Here is a 23,673-nt window from a genome sequence, read left to right on the forward strand (position 1 = left end):
CTTACCACCTATGCAGGACCTGACCTCTGAGTCTCAGTTTTCTCATCCACAAACTAGAGATAGTAACCATATCTACTCATAGCATGGTTGTGAGGATTAAATAAATTAAGACATACAAATAGGGCTTCCCTGGTGGCTCAGTGGTTGAGAGTCCGCCTGCCGATGCAGGGGACATGGGTTCGTGCCCCGGTCCAGGAAGATCCCACATGCCACGCGGCGGCTGGGCCCGTGAGCCATGGCCGCTGGGCCTGCGCGTCCGGAGCCTGTGCTCCACAACGGGAGAGGCCACAACAGTAAGAGGCCCGCGTACCACAAAAAAAAAAAAAAAAAAAAAAAAAAGACATACAAATAATTTGCTGCAATGCAGTACTTACTATAAGCACACACAGTTGGCTATGGTTATTAGGATTATTTTCATAAATCAAAGACATCAGAAAATCCTTGCTTTACAAAATGATACACAGTGCATTTTCTATCCAAGCAAGTCAACTTGAACGACTGTTTCTGGCATGATGAAACAGTTTCTCAGTATTATAAGGATAAAAATAATTAATAGTGGTTAGCCAATATGGCGCCTTGTGATTTTGAAACAGCTTTCTCATTAATCATAAGCATGCAGAATCATTTTTTGTTCATGGACTAAATCTTCAGTTAATGGATTCTGAACAGGGGCTGTGTGAGAGCAGCCAGAAGGTAGGTGAATTTGTGAAGAAGCAGAGAAGGGCTTGGAAAGCTGGTGTTCAATTGCCAAGGCCTGCAGGACCCCATGCAGCTGATCTGTATGTTAACTGCCTTGCCAGAAACTAGACTCTGCAGGGCAGACACAGCGTTAGTGACGGTATCCCTTTCCCCCTCATCTGTCTTCATCTTATTTCCGTCACCAGATCTCTCTGTCACCAAAAAAGAAAAACACTCCACCCTGTATCCAAAATGAGCAAGAAATCTGGAAAGACTGGGTCTTTTATGGAGTCTCCACGGCTGGAAAGCCATTGTCAAAATGACCCTTGGGATCCAGGCACATTAAATGGCTTTAAGCAAGACAGTGACATGGTCAGATTTGAACTATAGAAACATCCATCTGGAAGCATGGAAAAAGGGGATTGAAGAAAGACTAGCCTGAAAGCAGAGCATCTATTACAATAATCCAGGGCGCTGTAATGTTCAGGGGGGCTGAACACAGGGTTGTAAAATGGAGATAAATGGGTAGATCTGAGAGACAGGAATTAGAACTAAAGACTGATTGGACAAGGGGCTGAGGGAAAAGGAGGATTCAAGGTTCACCCCCCAAGTTCCTGTCATGGTCTATTGGATCCTCTGGGCCTAGAGATAATTAGTAATTCAAACGATCATTTGATTAAATGGCCTCACACACCCAATTTATTAACACAATAGGTCAATATATTAACATTGAGACTATATTCCACCAAACACTGAAATCAATGAATCATTGACAGGGGGATTTAGGAAACAGTCACCTAGTATCTACATGTGCTACACCAGATAACAACAAGGATATAGAGATCAGTAAGACATGTAACACAACATTTGCAAAGCAAAACTGGTAAGTATTACAATAAGGTAAAAAAATGATTATCAAAAGATAAGGGAACAGGAGATTAATTCCAACCTACCGGAATAAATAGTGACTTCAGAAACAGTTGTGACCTTGAATGGTCCTTGAAGAATGAGCAGAATTTCAACAGGCACATACGTAAAAGAGACATTCCGGGTTGATGAAGTGGTCTCGCAAAACCTTACAGGTATGTGGATGTACTTGCCATATACCAGGAAGGCTGAGTGTTTATTACATTTCTTCTCGCCTTTAACGTTAGATTCATGATCCACAAAACAGGAGCTGGAAGTTAACACATTAAATGTACAGATCAAGTTTGAAATGCAACTCACTTTGAGTGGATGAAGTAAAAAAAGAAAGGTGCATCCTGATATCAAGGAAAGCCAAGTATGACAGAGGAAGCATATTGTGCAGGGGAGTGAGAGCAAGAGATACGTCTGGGAGCAAGAGTTTATACTCGATTTGGGGGACAATGGTGGGACATTCAAAAGTTTTTGAGAAAAAAATGATGCTATCAGCTCTGCGTTTTAAGATGAGATCTTCAGTGCGAAAAGTCAAGAAAAAGAAATAAAAGGCATAAGGATCAGAAAGGAAGAGGTAAAATTGTCTCTATCTGCAGATGACATGAATTTTTATATAGCAATTCCTAAGGAATAAATAAAATTACTAGTAAAACTAATACCTGAATTGATCAATGCCACGACATACAAGGTTAACATTCAAATTATATATGCTAGCATCGAAAATGGGAAAATGAAATTTTTTCTGCAGTACCATCCAAAAACATAATATACTTAGGAATAAAGTTAACCAAAGACATGTAAGACCTCTATGCTGAAACTATGCAACATTGTAAACAGTGAGCTACACAACATGTTGATGGAATGGAAAAGTCAGTTGCCTCTGCCTTATAAGTAATCAATCTATGCATCCAATACAGCCCAAATCACAAGGCAGCAGCTTTTCTGTTGAAATGGACAAGTTGATTCTAAAATTGAGGTAGAACTGCAAATGACCTAGAATATCTAAAAACAATTTGAAAAGGAAAAACACTTATACTTACACTACCTGCCTTCCAGATTTATTCTGAAATTACAGTTTTCAAACTGTGTGGAACTGGCATCAAGATAGACAAATAGATTAATAAAACAGAATTGAGAGCCTAGACAAACCTCACAAGTATAGTCATTTCATTTTTGACAAGTGCACCTAATCAATCTAATGAAGGTAGGAAAATTTTTCCAGAGCTAGATATCCATATGGAAAAAATAAACCTTAATCTCTACCTCACCCTATACTAAAATTTGACTCAGAATTGATCATAAGCCTAAATGTAAAAGCTAAAACTATGAAAGTTCTAGATTACATGGGAGAATATTTGCCTGGGGTAGATTAAGTTTTCTTAAGTAGGACACAGAAAACCAATAATGATCAACACCCCTTGGTATTTACCCAAAGAAATTAAAAACTTATGTCCACACAAAAACCTGCACACAGTTGTTTAGAGCAGCTTTATTCAAAATTGCCAAAACTTGGAAGCAACCAAAATGCCCTTCCATAGGTGAATCGCCTTCTCATTCAGTGAGTGGATAAATAAATAAACAGTAGTACATCCATACAGTACTATTCGGAGCAAAAACAGAAATGAAGTACCAGGCCACAAAAAGACACACAGGAAACTTAAATGCATATTAAATGTATATTACTAAGTGAAAGAAGTCAGTCTGTAAAAGCTACATACTGTATGATTCCAATTATATGACACTGTGGAAAAAGCAAAACTATGGAGAGGATAGAAAGATGAGTGGTTGTCATGTTTGGGAGGAGGGAGGGATGAAAAGGCAGGACTCGGGGGCCTTTTAGGGCAGTGGAACTATTCTGCATGATACTATAACGGTGAATGCATGTTATTGTACGTTTATCAAAACCAACCAATGTACACTAAAAGTAAACCCTAATGTAAACTATGGGCTTTGAGTGATAATGACATGTCAGTGTAGGTTCAGCGATTATAACAGATGTGCCAGCTGCTGATGGCCGGTGAGGCTCTGCCTGTGTGGGAAAAGGGATAGACAGAAACTCTCTCTACTTTCCCCTCAGTTTTGCTATGAATCTAAAACTTCTCTAAAAAAACGTAGCACGTAGCACAGTCCCTGCAAAATAAAAGCTCAGTAAATATATGGTTTATTTCATAAGATCATTAACAAAAAAGTTTTAGGTCAACTCCATGCAGTGTGCCCTTTTATAAGCTTTACATTAGAGATACCAAATATATTCTCGACTGTAAGGGGACGTGGGTAGGTTACCATATAAAGCATCATTATATTAATTTAAAGGCTGAAACTATGCCAGTCAATATAATTTGGGAACTCTGGGATAAATTAACAGTGGGCAGGGTGTGGAGAGGGTCTTGAGGTGATACCCAGCTAGACCCGTCCTAGAGCAAGGTCAGCTCTGGCTCCTGAAAGAACCTGGTTACCAATGAATGCCAGTTCCTTCTTTATCTTCAGAGACTAAGCCCTGCGGCCTTCCCAGAATTTACAGACCTGGGACTATCTCAGTAGTTGTTTCTTTGCCCAACCACCTAATAAAATATGTGTATGTAAATATACACATAAGGTTTATTTTCAAGGCCAAGAGAGTAGGTCTGGTATGATTTCAAACTGCCCATTAATAAGTTAATTTCTATTTCTCCATCTTCTTCTGAATGCCTAGAAATTCCTTTACCTGACTGTGGTGGTGGGGGGGAATGGGACTTTAACCCATTGATTCAAAAGATGTAAGATGCAAATACCTGTGTGAGGTCACTTTTTAGACAGACTATGTTTCACAGGGGAAAAAATCCAAGAAATTGATCAACCAAAAGATTAGTTCTCAGATAATTTCCTGTTCTTGGGAGGAAACAAAAAGTGAGCAGAAAGATATTGTCGTGGGTTCACTGGCACTTGACCTTCAGTGAAATTATATTGCATATCATGTTCAGAAATGATGCTGGTTATGTCTGGCTGTACCAGGAGTTGGGCGTCTGTATGCTTGACAACCTCCCCAAGGGATTCTGATGTTCACCGAAGTTACACAGTCACCACTCAGAGGGCTTTACCCTCCTAATAATTACCTCCAAGGAAACCTGGTGGTTTGGGTGAAATCTGGAAAGCCATGTCTTATCTTAACAGTGGATACAAAAACTTCTTTCAAGGAAAGTGTCTTTATTTGCAACGTGACACTTGGAGAAGTACGTGACACCTAAAGCTATGAATGTTTAAAAACAGGAAGAAAATGGTTTTGCTCCTGCCTGGAGGGGACAGGGGGAGAGGGAGGGAGGGGGGAGGAGGAGGGGGAAAGCCAGCAGGTAACGTTCTACTGGAAGCTGTGTTGCTGAGACACGTATCCCAGTTCCGAATCCCCACAACCATTCCCACTCCCCAAGCCTCGCTTAAGTCTACTGGGCACAGAAATTGCTTTGTGGAAAAAAGCTTTTGTGGAAATCAAGACAAGCACAGAGATCCGTGCCTGGGTCCACATGTAGAAAACAGGGAGGCACCTGTGGGATAGCACGCTGTCCACAAAGAGAGGGTCAGAGACGTTCAAAGTCAGGATTTTTACAGAGTGAAAGACCTGGAGATCTGCAGGAACCTTGTAGACTGCTGTAGGATAAGCTGTTTGAGAGCTGGACCAATCTCTCCCAGATCTGAAGGAGGAGGAACACTCTAGTTGATATCTAACAGCTACACACACGTAAGCATCCTTGTCAACAGAAGCTAAGGAGCACTTTGAGAGAGGCCTCAGCTTGAAGGATATGTGTTGAAGCTGGGTTTTGCCTGTGTACATTATTGATTTGGGGCCCTAGGAAGGACAAACTACAAAAACATCTGTAATAACCATGCTGATTACTCCTCTGCACAAAAATCTACTGCTTGTCTTTTTTACAAATGACATGAAGGAGATAAAGGCAGCTTCAAGGCATCAATTTATAGAATGAGATTCTAAAAAAAAAAAATGCTACAGTGGTGAAGACTGGCAGAATAACAAAGAAAGGGGAAGGGGAAAAAGCATGTACTATTCCTTTAAGTTGAGCCCTCAGTCCCCGGTTTGGACAGCCTTTAGGGAGAACTATTCTAAACTGATACGATGGGATTTCCCTGGTGGCACAGTGGATAAGACTCCGAGCTCCCGATGAGGGGGGGCCCCGCGTTCGATCCCTCATTGGGGAACTAGATCCCACATGCATGCCGCAACTAAGGAGACCTTGAGCTGCAACTAAGGAGCCCATCTGCTGCAATGAAGACCCAGTGCAACCAAATAAATAAATAAATATTAAATAGATAAAATAAACTGACATGTTTTGTGACAGGCAGGGTCCACCAATCCTGGTATAGGGCAAAGCCCCACTCCAAGTTCCTACCATGGGACATGACGTCAGGGAATTCAGCTACTGCAGCTTTCCACAAAGGAAAACATGCAACAGTTATTGCAGAAGTTATAGATATTAAAATCAGCTGAATAGCGGTTAGAAAATCCACTGATCAATCCACTTTAATCAACCTGTTTCAAGCTCTCCCAATGTTTAGTTATGTAAAAAACTTTGCTGTAGATCAATATTCCTTCTGATACTATACTAGATTTGGGAAAGAGCCAGGGTAAGTCAGTATTGAAAATGGACTAAAAAAAATTAGTTATAAGTATGTGAAAAGATCTCTGCAAAAATTTCACCACCTACTTACAAGCCTATGTGAAAATCACTGTGTCCTTAAAATGTCCTATAATCCTCGGGGAGCATTTGCCATAAATTCTCCTCCCAGAAAATCTCTAGAAACCACAAAGGAACAAAAGACCTTATCACTGCCCTTTAGAAGAGATAAAATTGCAGCCTTGTTTTTCACCACACAATCAGAGGTCTTTGTTCAAGGTCAGGCATTTCCTTCTGCACTTGATGTGTCTGCTGTAATTGCAACTGGCACCACAAAAGCAGGTGTCCCCAGAGCTCTGAGGTTTGTCTGCCAGGAAAAGAGGAAAAGGTGCTGAAGCTGCTGGGTTGTGTGACAGTCTCTGATTGCAAAATTGTCTGCAGTTTCTCAAAAGGAAGGACATAGGTAGAAAAAGAAAAGAATACTCTCCCAAACTATTAATGCCATCTGATTCATCATACCTTTGCCAGCGGAAGTGGTTTCTATGTATGTTTACACGTGCACTCAAATGGTATATCTGGCTCTGACATTATGAAAAACAAAGGGAACAGTCTGGTACCAGACTGACAGCGAACTACATGGGTGTTAGACCAGAAATGACGCCCTCACCAGCTTCTATACCAAAATCCTCTATCTCCACTTTAACTAGTTTGAATAAATCATCACGACAAAGAAACTGATTTACACGAAAATAGGGTATTAGGCCATTTAACACCGTGTATCTTGTGCCATTTGGTAATACCATGTATCTTGTGCATCTTTGTTGCAGTTTTCTGAGCAGAGGATTTATTAGTGTTCTACCACCATCTTTTAATGTTCCAATTCTACTCCCTGCAATCACCTTGACCCTATTCATCAACTTGGAGTACAATTAGGACAACTCGGGTTCCTTCAAATAATCAGTCAAACCCTCACCTGCTTTATCAGGAAGTATACATTCCTTTCTTAGGTCCCCCATCACCATCCAGAATTGTCTTAGTACCCAAAGGGGACTGGTCCTCCTTACAATGCCATGAACAAAAAAAACAAAAAAGAAAGAAAGGAAGGAAAAGAAATTCTAATCAATCCACTAACCCTGGCACCAATGGTGGCTTCACAACCTCACCAACACTTGCTATTGTTCCATCTTTTTAAATTATAGCCATCTGAGTAGATGTGAAGCAGCATCTCATTTTTCTTTTCATTTGCGTTTCTTTAATGATAAATGATGCTGAGCTCCTTTCCATGTGCTTAATGGCCTCTTCTAAATCTTCTTTAGATAAATATCAATTTAAATCATTTGCCCAGATTTTAACTGGATTTTTTGTCCTTTTATTGTTGAGTTGCAAGAGTTATTTATATATTTTGAATGTTAGTCCCTCATAGATACATAATTTGCAGGTATTTTCTCCCATTCTGTGGATTATCTTTCCACTTTCTTGATATTGTCCTTTGAAGCACAAATGTTTTTAATTATGGTGAAGTCAAACTTACAGATTTTTTGTTCTTTAGCTGCATGTATTTTTGATATCATATCTAAGAAACCATTGCCTAATCCAAGGATGCAAAGATTTTTACCTATGTTTTCTTCCACAATTTTTATAGTTTTACCTTTTACATTTAGGTCTTTGGTCCAGTTTGAGCTAATTTTTGTGTATGATGTTTGCTAAGTGTCTAACTTCACTATTTTGCATGTCAATATTCAGTTATCATCATTTATTGCAAATATTATTCTTTCCCCCACTGAATTGTCTTGGCATCACTGTCAAAAACCAAACGGTCATTAAATGTAAGGGTTTGTTAATGCACTCATAATTCTACTCAATTGATCTGTATGTCTATCTTTATGCCAATACCACACAATCTTGATATTGTAGCTCTGCAGTAAGTTTTGAAAGTGGGAAGTGTGCGTCCTCCAACTTTATTGTTGTTCAAGAGTGTTTTGTCTAATCTGGGTCTCATGCATTTCCAGATGAATTTTATGGCCAGCTTACCCATTTCTGGAAAACAAAAAAAAAGCAGCTATGATTTAAAAAGGGATTGCAATAGATCCATATTGAATCCATAGACCAATTCGGGGATTATTCCATTTTAACCATATTAAATCTTTCAAACCATGAAATTGGGATGTTTATTATTTCCATTTATTTATTTACTTTTTTTTTTAATTTTTGGCTCTGTTGGGCCTTCACTGCTATGTGCAGGCTTTCTCTAGTTGCGGCAAGCGGGGGCTACTCTTCGATGAGGTGTGGGGGCTTCTCATTGCTGTGGCTTCTTTTCTTTTGGAGCACAGGCTCTAGGCACGTGGGCTTCGGTAGTTGTGGCATGCGGGCTCGGTAGTTGTGGCTTGTGGGCTATAGAGCACAGGCTCAGTAGTTGTGGCGCACGGGCTTAGTTGCTCCGCGGCATGTGTGATCTTCCCGGACCAGGGATCAAACCGGTGTCCCCTGCATTGGCAGGTGGATTCTTCTTTTTTTGTTTTACAGAGATTTTATTTACTTATTTATTTTTGGCTGCATTGGGTCTTTGTTGCTGTGCATGGGTTTTCTCTAGTTGCAGCGAGCAGTGGCTACTCTTCATTGCAGTGCGTGGACTTCTCATTGTGGTGGCTTCTCTTGTTGCGGAGCATGGGCTCTAGGCACACGGGCTTCAGTAGTTGTGGCTCACAGGCTCTAGAGCACAGGCTTAGTAGTTGTGGCGTGTGGGCTTAGTTGCTCCGTGGCATGTGGGATCTTCACAAACTAGGGCTCAAACCCATGTCCTCTGCATTGGCAGGCAGATTCTTAACCACTGCATCATCAGGGGAGTCCCAACAGGCGGATTCTTAACCACTGCACCACCAGGGAAGTTCCTATTTAGGTAGTTTTAAATTTCTTTCAAAGATGTGTTGTTGTTTTTCGTGTACAAGTCTTACAGTTATTTTATTAAATTTATTCCTAACTGGGTTTTTTTATATAAGGAATTATTTTTTGTAATTATTGTTTGGGGTTGTTCGTTGCTATCGTATAGAAACATAACTGATTTTTGTATACTGATCATGTATTCTGCAACTCTGCTGTACTGTTTATTAGCTGTAACAGTTTTTTTGTCTGTGAATTCCTAAGGATTTTCTATATGCAAAATCATGTCATCTGTGAATAGAGATAGTTTTAATTCTTCTTCTCTGATATGAATGGTTTTATTTCTTTTTCTTGCCCAACTGCCCCGGCCAGAACCTCCAGTACAATACTGAATAAAAGTGGTGAGAGTAGACATCCTTGCCTTCTTCTTAATCTTAGCAGAAAAGCTTTCAATCTTTCACGTTTAAGTATGATGTTAGCAGTGCGTTTTTCATAGGTGCACTTTATCAGTTGAGGATATTTCCTTCTACTAGTTGGTTAAATGTTTTTATCATAACATGGTGCTGGATTTTGTTAAATATTAATGCCTTTTCTGTATCCATTGAGAAGCTCATATTATTTTTATCTTTATTAATTGGTGTGTTACACTGATAGATTTTTTATATCTTGAAACAAGCTTGCATTCCTGGAATAACCCACTTTGTCATGATGAATGATTCTTTTTATATCTTGTTGGATTTGATTTTCTGGTACTTTGTTGAGTATTTTTGCTTCTAAATTTATAATTTATATTCTTTCTATATTCATAATATAGTTTTCTTTTCCTTGTGATATCTTGGTCTTGTTTTGGTATAAAAGTAATAGTGACCTTATAGAGATGATTTGGGAAATGTTCCCTCCCCTTCTATTTTTTGGAAGAGTCTGTGAAAGATAGGTGTTAATTCTTCTTTAAACATCTGGTAGAATTCTCTAGCAAATTCACCATCCAATCCTGACCTTTTCCTTGTGTGTAGTTTTTTTTATTACTAATTCAATTTCTTTACTCATTATAGGCCCAAACAGTTTTTCTGCATACAGTATTTCTGTCTTAAATCAGTTTTGAAAGATGTGACTTTCCAGGAATTTGTCCATTTTATCTAGATTATCTAATTTTTTGGCATACAATTGTTCATAGTATTTACTTTTAGGCCTTTTTATTTCTGGGATGTTGCCTCTTTTACTCCTGACTTTACTAATTTGAATCTTCTCTCTTTTTTCTTTGTCAGTCTAGCTAAAGTTTTGACAATTGTGTTGATCTTTTCAAAGGATCAACGTTTGGTTTTCTCCATTGTATTTCTATTACCTATTTCATTTATTTTCTCTCTAATCTGTATTATTTCCTTTCTACTGCTTACTTTGGGTTTAGTTTGTTCTTCTTTTTCTAGTTTCCTAAGGTAAAAGATCAGATTACTGATTTGAGATCTTTCTTCTTTATTTAATATAAACATTTACAGCTATAAATTTCTCTCTAAGCACCATTGCTAAGCTCTAGCCCAAAACTTCTGGTATTTTGTGTTTTCACTTGCACTCATCTTATTTTCTAATTTCCTTTTGATTTCTTCTTTGATCCATTGGTTGTTTAGGAGTGTGTGTTTGACTTCCACATATTTGTGAACTTCCCAAATTTCCTTCTTTTACTGAGTTATAATTTTATTCCATTGTGTTCAAAGAACATACACTACATGACTTCAACCTCTTTAGATTTATTGAGTCATTATTTTTTATGATCCAACATATGGTCTAGCCTAGAGAATGTCCCATGTGCACTTGAGAAGGATGTGTATACTGCTGTTGTTGAGTGCAGTGGTCTATTCATTTCTATTAGGACTAGTTGGTTTATTGTATTGTTCAAGCCTTCTATTTCCTTGTTAATCTTATGTCTAGTTGTTCTATCCATTATTGAAAATGGGATCTTGAATTTTCCAACTATTAAATTGTCTATTTCTTCCTACAATTGTGTCAGTTTTTGTTTCATGTATTTTGGGGCTTTGTTGTTATGTGAATACATGTTTATAATTGTTATCTTCTCTTGATGGATAGATCTTGTATCTTTTAAAATACGCTTCTTTTTCTCTAGTAACAATTTTTGTCTTAAAGTCTATTTTTTTCTAATAATAGCATGACTACCCTAGCTCTATTTTGCGTATTGTTTGCATGATATACCTTTATCTATTCTTCTACTTTCAACCTATTTGTGTCTTTGAATATGAAGCATGTCTCTTGTAGATAGAATGGATCATTTTTTTATCCATTCTGTCACACTCTGCCTTTTGATTGGAGTGTTTAATCCATTTATATTTAATGTAATTATTAATAAGATAGAATTCATATCTGCTGTTTTGTTATTAGTTTTCTATATGCATTATGATTGTTTTGTTCCTCTGTTCCTCTATTACTGTCTCATTTAGTGTTAAATAGATATTTTCTAGTGTACCATTTTAATACCCTTGTTTTTTTTACAATATATATTTTTAATATTTATTTATTTATTTGGTTGCGCTGGTCTTAGTTGCGGCACATGGGCTCCTTAGTTGTGGCATGCAAACTCTCAGTTGTAGCATACATGTGGTATCTAGTTCCCTGACCAGGAATTGAACCCGGGACCCCTGCATTGGGAGTGTGGAGCCTTAACCACTTTGTCACCAGGGAAGTCCCTACAATATATTTTTAAAGTTATTTTCTTAGTGGTTGCTCCAGGGATTACAAATAATATTTTAAATCATAACAACCTAGTTCAGATCTCTCCTCACTACTAGTTTATTTTAAAAATATTCTACATTTTCATCAAATTAAAGCATGCACAAAGTTAAATACCCCAAATATTAATGACCAAAAAAGCAGTAGTCCACTGCCCCACTCGACAGAGTGAACTACTTTCAACAGTTTATGTTTTGAGTTCTTCTAAAGATTGCCTCCACATTTTAAATAATACATTGATACCACTAAATCTTCATTTATCAAATCTAGATATCATTTCCTTACTGCAATGATAAATGAGGAGTTATTTTATTATTTGACCCCAAACCTCAAAAATGTTGATGCTTATGTCATTATTTTTTGTTTTTTTTACTGGGTTACCTTTATAAGTTTAGCTCATTAATATATATAGTTCTTTTTCCACCAACTAGAGATAGAATCTCTTTACTCCCTATATTTGTAAGATATGGATCTTAGCAACCCTATCTTCCTTCCACATTTTCTCCCTCTTTCTTTTTCTCAACTACAATTAGGAATATTTTGACTTTTCCACTGTCAAGGTTGACAATATTTATATTCTGTCCTGAAAATTTATATTTTTGCACTTAGTCTATAGGTTAACTCTCAGTGTTGAAAACCAACAGACAATATTTCCATTACTATTACTCAGTTGTTCATAGCATAGCTAGGTAGCAAACTATGGCAAAATTTTCTTTCCTGAGATTGCAACATAATAATCTCTGCGCCACTTCAAGAGCAAAGCTCCTAGTGACAAGGTCAACCAGGTTTTCTGTCATTCTTTCTCCCTCCCTCATGCCCTAATTGCTCAAACCCTGATACATTTCACTTTGCTGCTTATGTGACCACAACTTCCTTGTGTTGTTCAAAAATCAATTTTGCCTTTCATCAAGATTCTGATGAACTTACCTGAACCATAAACCTCATAATAAGTTTTCAGTCAATATTTATTGAAATTAAATTATCTGAATAACCAGCCTATCCCCACTAATAAATGAAATGTTAAAATATTGCTATTTTCCAGGGATTTTATATGTGACTACTGGCAAAAGAAGAGAAAAATTGTTCACTTTGTCCCTTTAGGATGAATTCCAACCCAGTTTTAGCCATACCAAATTTTCTCAAAACTTTTGTGGGCAATATTGGTATCATACCACCCAGCTTGGCTTCCAGAAATCACAATGACTTTGTGTACTCGATATTAACTAGCCAAAAGGGAAATAAATATTTTATTTTTCCATAATTGAACTACAGTTTTTTATCTGTCAGGTTCTAAATAAAAAGTATCTGGCTTCATTTAAAGAATTAACCTAAGGTATTTTGTTCCCAAAGAGTGTGTACATAATGAAGAATTACAATAATCAAATTTAAGGGAAGAAAGAAGGACCCATGAGCAAAATGTTGACAGTGATAAAAAGTAATACCATTGAGAGAAATAAGCAGCCTTAATCATCATGAGAATGAATGATTTTTAGCCTCCTAAGCCAAGCTTTATAAAGCCACCCACAGCCTTTCCCATACAAATAGGTACCTCTGTCAGCCTCATGGAACATGGATTCTAATTTGGATCCTCAAACCTCTATGAAGACCTTCAGCAAATTGCTTATTTGTTTAAAGAGTTTTAAGTTTGTAAAATTTCTGGGTAGGGGGCTTACAGATTTAATTAGATTTGTATAGGGTTCCAAGACCCCCCTAAAAATTGAGATCACGGTCACAGATTAAATAGTCTACTTGGATTTTGTGTGTTGACAGCCCAAGCCATAAGCACATATACCCAAGACTGCTTCTTTAGAAAAGCTACTAATCCTGTCAGAGCCACACATAACTTACCTGTCTTCTTCCCGACTTCTTAGTCAAGCTGCACACTGAACACCTCTCTTTCATTTTTCTTAGTTCATGCCTACGAGAAATCATACATGGCTTAAAGAAAATTACAAGTGAAGCCTACACCTCCTAAACAGTATTTTATAACCAACAGAGCTATTGGATAATAGCAAAACATCTGCCAAAAATTTCACTGAAAATTATTTTAAAAACATGGTAAGCCTCTGGTTCACTCTATGGGGGCCTGGAGAACAGAAAGTAGTAAGTGTCCTAGATTCCTTAGACACACGCATTCGAGACTGAGGGCAGGAAATTTCATGGACAGGCAGGGGCTGGCTCTCCAGGGAAGGTTCTGGGAACTAGTCTCTGGGGCAGAACAAGACATTCCCTCCGAGTGGCAGAAACTTGCTGCCCCTTGAAGAAAAAGTCACAATGTTTAGTGGCCCTCTTGGGATTTTAGAGGCACATCCACCACATTTTCGTACACTTACCGAACCCATTTCCTGTTGACTCCAATGGCTGTCAACTTAAGTGAGGCTAAGGGCAAGTGGAGGTTCTCCAGCTGGTCCAGGCCATGTTTCAGGCAGCCCTAAACCTTGACTCTTATGATCTAGCAGATGCAATGGGACTTGACGGGCCTGTGACAGATTATTACTCTGTGGGGACTTCTGTAACATTCAAGTGGCAACCTCTAGGGCTGGGGGACAAACATTCCCTTTTCAAGCTATTGTCCTTTTGTAAAACATCTCTTGGTCTGCTCTTGGGCCCAGTGAAGATTCAGTACCTCACCATGGGACACCCATTGACCACGTAACTTCTCCCTGTAACATTACACATTAAGTGTTGTCTAATCAGTGGCATCACCATAAACTCAGGCATATTCAACAAACCGTAATCAAATGATTTATATACATTGATAAGACACATTTATCTTTATAAATATTGAGAGAGAGAGAGAGAGAGAGAGAGAGAGGACCAACTGAGACAGACAGAGAGAGAGAGAGAGAGAGAGAGAGAGAGAGAGGACCAACTGAGGCAGATCTTACAGGCACTGACCTGACTGCGGGAGCAGTTTGCACTCGCTGAGGACTCACTCGGACCTCCTCCTGCCACTTCTTCCTCAACCCTCGCTGACGGCCTCTGGGGGGTTTCCTCTGAGGAGGGAAAGATGTAAGCTTGACTTACAGACGGTTCTTCACCACAGTGATGTTGGCAGCTAGAAGCGGACTGTGGAGAAACTCATCACCCTCCTTGTGGGTGACCATGAAAGGTGGTGGAGGGAGGTTCTCCCCATGGGTAGAAGACTGGACAGGATAGTTTTCTTTCTCTCAGTTAAGTTGTGGTAACAACCGCTAAACATGAGTGCTTACAATAAAGATTGTTTCTCACTCTCTGGAATGTTGGCTCTGGGTGAACAGAGCATGTAGCTTTGCTCTGCATGTTTCCTCAGTCTTATAACCAAAATGAAAGCACAGCCCCCATCTATGGCTTTGCATTCTTGTGTCAGAGGAAAAGAGACCATGGCAAAGCTCACAACGGCATCCTGATGGCTTATCTGAGCATACTAGGTGTTGTGTCTGGGCACATTCCATTGGTCAAAATATGTCATATGGCAAAGCTTAACCTATCTTTACAGGAGTAACTTAGTCACCGACAATGAGTAGGCTATATAATACTTTAATAGGAAGAGGGTGTGAACAGCTAGGGAAAATAGTATAATCTACCACAAGCAGTACATATCATTGCTCACTTTTACTGGAAAGACTGCTTAAGATATGGTTCAAGACCAATGATGGGGGAATCTAATAAAAAAATGACACGCACTTTTTTACAAAACAGAAACAGACTCACAGATCTCGAAATCAAACTTGGGTTTACCAAAGCAGAAATGTGGGGGGAAGTGATAAACTGGGAGATTGTGATTGATATACACACACTACTGTATATAAAACAGATAACCAACAAGGACCTACTGTATAGCACAGGCAACTCTAGTCAATATTGTGTATTTGCTATATGGAAAAGAATCTGAAAAAGAATGGATATATGTATATGTATAACTGATTCACTTCGCTATACAGCAGAAACTTACACAACATTGTAAATCAACTATACTCCAATAAAAATTATTTTTTCAAAAAGGACCAACTGATGGGGAGTGGCTGACAGTTTAGCTGCATCATGGATAGAGACATGGTACAAGAAGGCTTGAAGAGCAAGTATGTGTGGAGACTTCTCAAAGTGGACCCAGGGTAGGAAGATATTTATGTCCCATGTGACTCCTCAGCAGAGAGTCCCACCACGGAGGAAACTCTTAATAATCAGACCTAGATATATGTCATACATCTAGTGTATGTCAATCAGCCTGTATCTTCAGCCAGTGAACTCATGAACTAAGCGACTCTGACAACAGGGACAGAGAAATAACCCCATGAAGACCAACTGGTCACTTTCTCTGATGAGTGCTCCAACTGCCAGCAGCAGCAGGAACCAACCCTAAGCTCAGGGGTATAAAGCCATTGCCTTGGATGGGGGCAAAGCAACCAGCTAGCTAGCCTGTAACAGGCTGATTGCTTTAGGCCCCTTCTATCAGGGGGAGGACTTTGATTTTTCCTCACTGGAATCATCGCTCTTTCTGGATCTGGATTTGCAGCAGCACACGGTGACAAGGCATCCTTACAAACGGTTCCCCCAGTCTCCCAGTCGTCCTGGAGCCTGATTCTACAGCCTTCCCACTGATTCTGTGGGCTGCACAGTTTCCTTCCAACAAATCCTTTTCAGCTCACAGGCAGTTTCTGCTACTTGAAACGAATAATCGAGACTGAAAAAACAAAGTCCTTGGGATTTCTGCTCAGTCACTTTCCTTATGAAACAAAGCCCGAAATTCCCAACTTCTCAAAATCCTGCAGTTCCGACAACATGGATGAGACTGGAGGGCGTTATGCTAAGACAGAGAAAGACGAATACTGTGTGACCTCACTTATATGTGGAATCTAAAAAAATCAGACTCACAGCAACAGAGAACACATTGGTGGTTGTCAGGGGCTGGTGGTGGGGAGCAGGGAAAATAGGTGAAGGTGGTCAAAGGGTACAAGCTTCCAGTCGTAAGATGAATGAGTTTTCGGGATGTAATGTACAGCATGGTGGCTACAGTTAGCAATACTACATTGTATATTTGAAATCTGCTAAGAGAGTAGATTCTAAAAGTTCTCACCACAAAAGACACTTTGTAACTACGTGAAGTGATAGATATTTTAACTGACCTTTCTGTGATAATCATTTTGCAGTATATACAGATGGCAAATCATTACATTGTACACCTTAAATTTATACAATGTTATATGTCAATCATATCTCAATAAAGCTGGGAAAAAATTCCCAATTTCTCCACAAATGAAGCAAGAAGTTTCCTCCTTTATAGAATTATAGGCTTGGCACCCAAGCTATAATCAAATCAATCCAAGAGGAATTTCTTGGAGATTCAGGTTTAGGCTGTCTAGGCAAAACACTGCTAAGTTGAGTAATTCACCACTGAATTTGTTCAGTACAAGCAGCAAGGCTCTCATTCACTACATCAGATACTTCTTTTTCGTAAAACCACTGTATATTTCTTGGATATTCTGTCATCTTTTCCATACTTCATTTTTTTCTGCATAAAATAACTCAAATTAGGCAGTTCTATTTAAAATCTAGTAGTAATTGCTAGCACGTCTGTAAGTTTTCGTCAGGCATCTTTACTAAAAAGATGCATCCAGCAGCTTCTCAGTGACCAAATTAGGCAGAATTCAGGCAACTCCAAAGCAACCTCTTAGCACTTATCTGGGTCTCTTGAATTTTTTTTTTTTTTTAAGTCTTCATGTCACACACTCCTGCCTGCATCAAACTTCTGCTAGCCTCGGTGTAATACCTTAGTCAAGATAGGCTAAACTGAAATCTTAGTGACTGACTTCATGCAACAAAGGCTCCTTTCATGTCTATCTCATTCATCTAATGTTTATATAAGGCAGCTCTATTCCATGCAGTGACATAGGAACCCAGTACGCTCACAATGGTGGTTCCATGATCTCAACCTATAACCTCCATAGCCCTTTGGCCTGAACAATTCACGTGTCCTCAGCCTAACTGCTAGCAAGCCTGGGGATGCAGAAGGAACACCAACTGCAGGTAGAAAAGAACCAGGTATTATTCATTTGTTCTACCATTCGAAAGCATTGTTTTCTTTACTAGCTGGTACATGTCTGAAACTTTGTATGCACCAGGGCTCTGAACTTGAGCTAGCCATAGGCCTTTCCTCAAGGAGATTACAATTCAGGAAAATGCAGATGGTAAGAAAAGAATCAAACAATTAAGAGCACCATATAATAAGCATAGGACAGGGGTTACTGTTAAAGCACAGGGAAGGGGAAATCAGGGTAAGATTTTTGGAAGAGGTGATTTTTGAGCTGAGTTTTTAAGGTTCTAGTTCAAACCAAGCAGATGATGAGAGGGAAAAGAATGTTCTAGGCGAAGAGATCAGAATGTCAGGACACCTGGAAAAACAGTAACAGCATGGCGATTTCCGAGAAGGTGGATCAGAGGATAGAAGAGGCAAAGTCACAAAAGTTGAATTGAAAGTACTTTCCCAAAGGATATTCATCAGAATCGAGTCCCCTGATTTGCTCCATGGCAAAAGGATTCGATGGTTAAATGTGTAATATGTTGGGGGAAGTTAGCAGATTACATTCACATTTTAGGGTACTGAAAGTTCTAAGAAACTCTATGGTATCGAGTCTGACTAGACTCTGAATAGATTTACCAAGCTTAATATGAAATCCTCTTAACAGCTCATAGAATAGGTAAGCTAGGGAACAGAGACGGAAAAAATCTGTAACTAAATGCTAGATAAATAGATAAGTTACAGATAAATGCTAAAGAACTTGAATTTTATCCTGAATGTTGTAAGGACAATGAAGGATTCTAAATAGAATAAAAATTTGAAAATGCTACTATGGCATGGTAATTCAGGCATGAAGTATTAGGGCCTGAACAGATTTTTTTAGAATTATGTCACTGAATCTACTAGGACTGTTTGTTCAAAGTCAGGGTTTGTAATTTCTTCATCTCTGAAATACACACATTCCAAGCCCAAGATTCTGCACATAGCAGAGGCTCCATAAAGTGAAGAATGATTCAGTGAATTAAGTGGCTTTTGAAATGGTTCCCAGTGATCTCTGCCCTCTTGGTCTTCATGCCTTTTGTATAATCCCCTCCCCTTAAGCATGGGCTGGACCTAATGACTTACTCCTAACAAATGGAATACAGTGTAGACTGCCATTCCGTGGTTAGGCTACAGAAGACTGTGACTTCCACATTACTTTTCTTACTCTCTTGCTGGAATTCACTCTTGCCTTCTTGCTTGCTTGCTACCATTCTGTAAGATGTTCTATGGATAGAGCCACATGGCAAGGAACTGCAAGAGACCAACAGCCAACAACTCGTGAGGAACTAAAGCCTCAGTTTAATGGACCCCAGGAATGAAGTCCTACCAACAACCATGTGAGTGAGCTTGGAATTAGATTCTCCCCAGTCCAGCCTTGTGTGACTGTAGCCTTGGAAGACAGAGCCAGGGGACTCAGAAAAATGTGGTTCCTGACCTATAGAAACTGGGAGATTATGAATGTGTACTTTTTAAGCTGTTAAGTTTTGGGGTAAATTGTTATGAAGCAATAATTAGCACAGTAAATGAACAGATCAATCAATCAATCAATCAATTTTTCTCCATTTTATGTCCTTGATATTTATCAAGTCTCCTTCCTTCCTCTTTGGTACTTGAATAACACAACAGCTGTGTGTTTGATGGTGCAATGCACCCCATCGTTTTCACCTTTTCCTGTATTCTTGCCTTTTCCCATGTGACGTAATCATTTTTCACATTAAAGAAGTAAAATACATTTTCCTATCTCTTGACATTGGGTTTAGCTACGTAATACTTTGGCTAACAGAATAAGGCAGAGTGCCAGTTACAAGCCTAGGTTGAAGAGGCCTTCAGTGTTTCCACTCACACTGTCTTGCAATTATGCAACTGCTATGAGAAGAATTCGATCAAACTAGTCTGCTCGTCCCCAGAAAAGGATGAGAGATGTCGGGCTTAACACATGGTCAAGCCCGGTCTTGATCAGCCGACCCCCAGACTATCCACCGAACAGATGCTTAGTCATGTGTGCCTCTGAGACCTTGTGATTTTGTTGTTGTTGTTGTTACATACTATGCCGATAGTTGACTGACACAGCTGTGTTCAGGAAAGAGGGATGGGGAGCTGCCTGCTGAAGAACAGTCTGGTCAAGTAAACCCCAAGTCTAACCATTAGCTCAAGTAAAGAAAAAAGTACACAGATAAATTTTTTCAGGCAATATGAAATAATCTGATCAATTTTCCTAAACTCTGAAATTTTTAGATGCTGTTATTAGTGGCTTGCTAACACCCTCAACAAGTTACGGCAGAGAAAGTGGATTCCAGTTTATCACTTACCTTAAGTTATAGAAATATATGAAGCTATTTAAAAGAAAATCCTCTTCTTCTCTCATACAAAATTACTTTGACTAGGGTTTCTACTGGTCTGGTTAGTATAAAATCAATAGGGGGAAAAAAAACTTTGCTTAGTTCTCCCTTTCCCATTACCATGGCTCGTAAGTTTGATGCTTTTGAGGAACTCATTGGCTCTTTGGGACCATAATTAGCTGGAGGCCATCAGAGTGCAGGGTGACTCTCATTCTGTTAGCTAAGTTTTTTTTTTTTTTTTTTCCATTAAATTTGTGATCACGGGGAGGAGAAAGGGGTCAGTTGATGGGAAATGTAGTCCATGAATGTTTTACATGTAATCTAAAAACATTCAACCTTTGGTGGACTGAATTATGTCAGAACGAAAGACTCCTATTTGATCTTGATTGCCTTTAAGTCATTTGAAAGAAATTACCATGGTTTGCCTGTTACTGTTTTTCTTTCCAATTTTTATCCCATTATGTTTGTTTTTTTAACAGACCTGATGAAAGAGTATTTCTTATCCCTCAGCTCAAATTACCAAATCCTCCTAAGACAGCTGAATCATTCTATGATATTTATACAGTAAACCAGAACTTTTCTGGGTGTTTGTACCCTGGCCAAATGCATTATACATTTTTCAGATTTCTGTAGCACTGATAGAATGTTTTGAAATTCACAATATTGGGAAAAGTGTTTACCACTCAAATCATATGGCAAATTGAACCCGTTTTAACAAGGATGTTGGAATACTACTCCTTTGAAATACCAGTCTAGGCTTTCGTTGCTGTAATTATCTCTCAGCAGGAGGATGGTACAGATTTCCCAGCTGCACCAGCTGCATGGCTGCTGGGGGGAAGAGCAGGGACAAACAGGGGCTCATGGGGTTTCTGGAATAAACAAAAGTGCAGCTCCAAGAAGGAGATGATCCAAAACCAGTCCAAATTTGAACAGAGACATAGCAAAATCAAACTAGATTTATCACTGAGAATAGGTAGGAATGGAATATGCTATTTGGGAGGGCAGAATAGAGCTCTTGTCAATGCCGGTTGCCAGGATGGGACTTTACAAGAGTGCCATTAAAGCAGGACACAGAAAAGCAAGAGTGTGAGCCAGACTCCAAGTGTGACAGAATAATATTGTGAAGAATTAGCTCCTGTATCTTGTATTCTTTATTCCCTTTAGGAGTGATCTTACCACCTCTTTCTTATTTCCCCCAAGAATAAAAGGTTCTCAAATTAGACAAGATAGCAATACACCCAATGCTTTATCTTTAAATATTTAAAAACCAGTGCAAGTGCAAGACTAAAATGAATGTCATAGATGTGTTATCGGACAAAATGGGTCTGTGCCCCCAACTATTTGAGCTGAGGACTATAACAAGAGAGGAGAAAGTTTAGATGTTGGTCCACCTTTCCCCAAGTCCTAGAGGTGGTAGAAGGGAAAGGTGATGAAGCCTTCTAGATGGATTTGAGGGATACCAGACCGAGAGACCTGTGCCTCACCTGTCCTTTCTGAAACACGGTGACTGGGCTGCCTTGCTGATGTCCTTCATAAAACCAGTGCATGGGACCAACACAGCAGGCATGGCTAGGAGGGGTGTCTGTGGGCAAGGTGGGTGCTAGGTGACAACCTTGACTTTTTCATGGGTGCCCACACAGGAGAACATCTGGAATTTCCTTACATCCTTGGAAATAGGAAATTAGAGCTAAGCAGGGGCTAGCAGAACACTCCCTCGTCCACCCACTCCAAAAAAAAAAAAACACACACACACAATATTCTAGGGTTTGGAATAAGAAAGAATCCAGGTGAGCTGTGCTGACCTGATGGCTAGAGGCCATGGAAGACTAGATACTTAAGTCCTCTACAGGATGACTGTTATTCTTGGTGAGCACTTCATGGAAGCGGGTCAAGCCCGAGGACCAGACTGGCTCAGCTCTCAGTGGAGCAGGACACCACCAGAAGAATGAGAGAGATGTAGACTGAGGGAGAGAGATCTATTTCTACCAATGGCTCAGTGGCCTTAAACTTCATGGAGATACCGGCAAAGGCCAACTCATTAAGGTCTAGTTAATGAGTTATAAATTTACTTATAAGCAGTAAAAAGCATTTGAAAGTATAACAATTTTTCCTTCTACAAATGATAGAAATCCAACTAATACTGACATAAACAGAAGTTTCTTATTGTCAAGATACAGAAGTCTAGAGGAAGACAATTCTGGACTGCGGTAACTCAAAGATGTCACCAAGCACCCAGTGTCCTTCTATCTTCCTGCTACTTTGTCCATGGTATGTGGCTTTTATTCCCATGAATGCAAAATAGGTGCAACACTTCCAGGCATCAAGCCTGCATCAATTCCAAGAAGGAAGGAGTGGAAGGCCAAAAAGACAAAAGAGTTTTCTCCTGGTAAGATGTTTCATTTTGTTTTATTTTTACAAACTGTCATTAATGGTGTATTTCCTTATACTTTTCTATTAAAAAACTGGAGAAATGTTTTAATTACTCTATTTTTCTTCTTATTTTTGACAACTTTACTGAGGTATAACTTATAGACCATTAAATTCACCCTTTTTGGCATACAATTCAATGAGGTTTAGAAAATTTACAGAATTGTGCAACTGTCATTACAATCCAATTTTAGAGCATTTCCGTCACCCCAAAAGACTCCTTATGCCCATCGGCAATCACTCTCAATTCCCACCTGCAGCCCCAGGCAACCACTATCCATCTGTATAGATTTTCGTTTTCTGGACATTTCAGATAAATAAAGCCATAGAATATGTGGTAATTTGTGTCTGGATTCTTTCTCCTGACAAAATATTTCGAGGTTCATTTATGTTGTAGCATGTATCGCTAACCCATTCCTTTTTGATTGGTGAATCGCACTCCATTCTTTACAAATATCACATTTTATTTATCCATTCACCATTTGGTAGACTTCTGGATTATTCAGTATCGGGTTATTGTGAATTATGGTGCTATAAACATTCATGAACAAGTCTGTATATAGACATATTTTCATTTCTTTTATGTAGATTCCTAGGAGTGGAATAGTTGAGCATATGATAAATTTATGATATCAAACTGATTAAAGAAACTGCCTTAATATAGGTTAAAGAATAAAAGTGTTTAAAAAAACTATTGCTGGGCTTCCCCGGTGGTGCAGTGGTTGAGAGTCCGCCTGCCGATGTCAGGGACACGGGTTCGTGCCCCGGTCCGGGAAGATCCCACATGCCGTGGAGTGGCTGGGCCCGTGAGCCATGGCCGCTGAGCCTGCGCGTCCGGAGCCTGTGCTCCGCAACGGGAGAGGCCACAACAGTGAGAGGCCCGCGTACCGCAAAAAAAAAAACCCAACAAACAAACAAACAACTATTGCTGCAGTAATTTGTTAATGAATACAGAATACAAAAAGAGCTAAATTGTGATATCAAAAACATAAAAGAGGGGGTAAGAGTAGAGCTATTGTATGCAATCAAAGTTAAGTTTACCAGCATAAAACAT

The sequence above is a fragment of the Phocoena sinus genome, chromosome 4 (assembly GCF_008692025.1).
Source record: "Phocoena sinus isolate mPhoSin1 chromosome 4, mPhoSin1.pri, whole genome shotgun sequence".
Classification (NCBI taxonomy): domain Eukaryota; kingdom Metazoa; phylum Chordata; class Mammalia; order Artiodactyla; family Phocoenidae; genus Phocoena; species Phocoena sinus.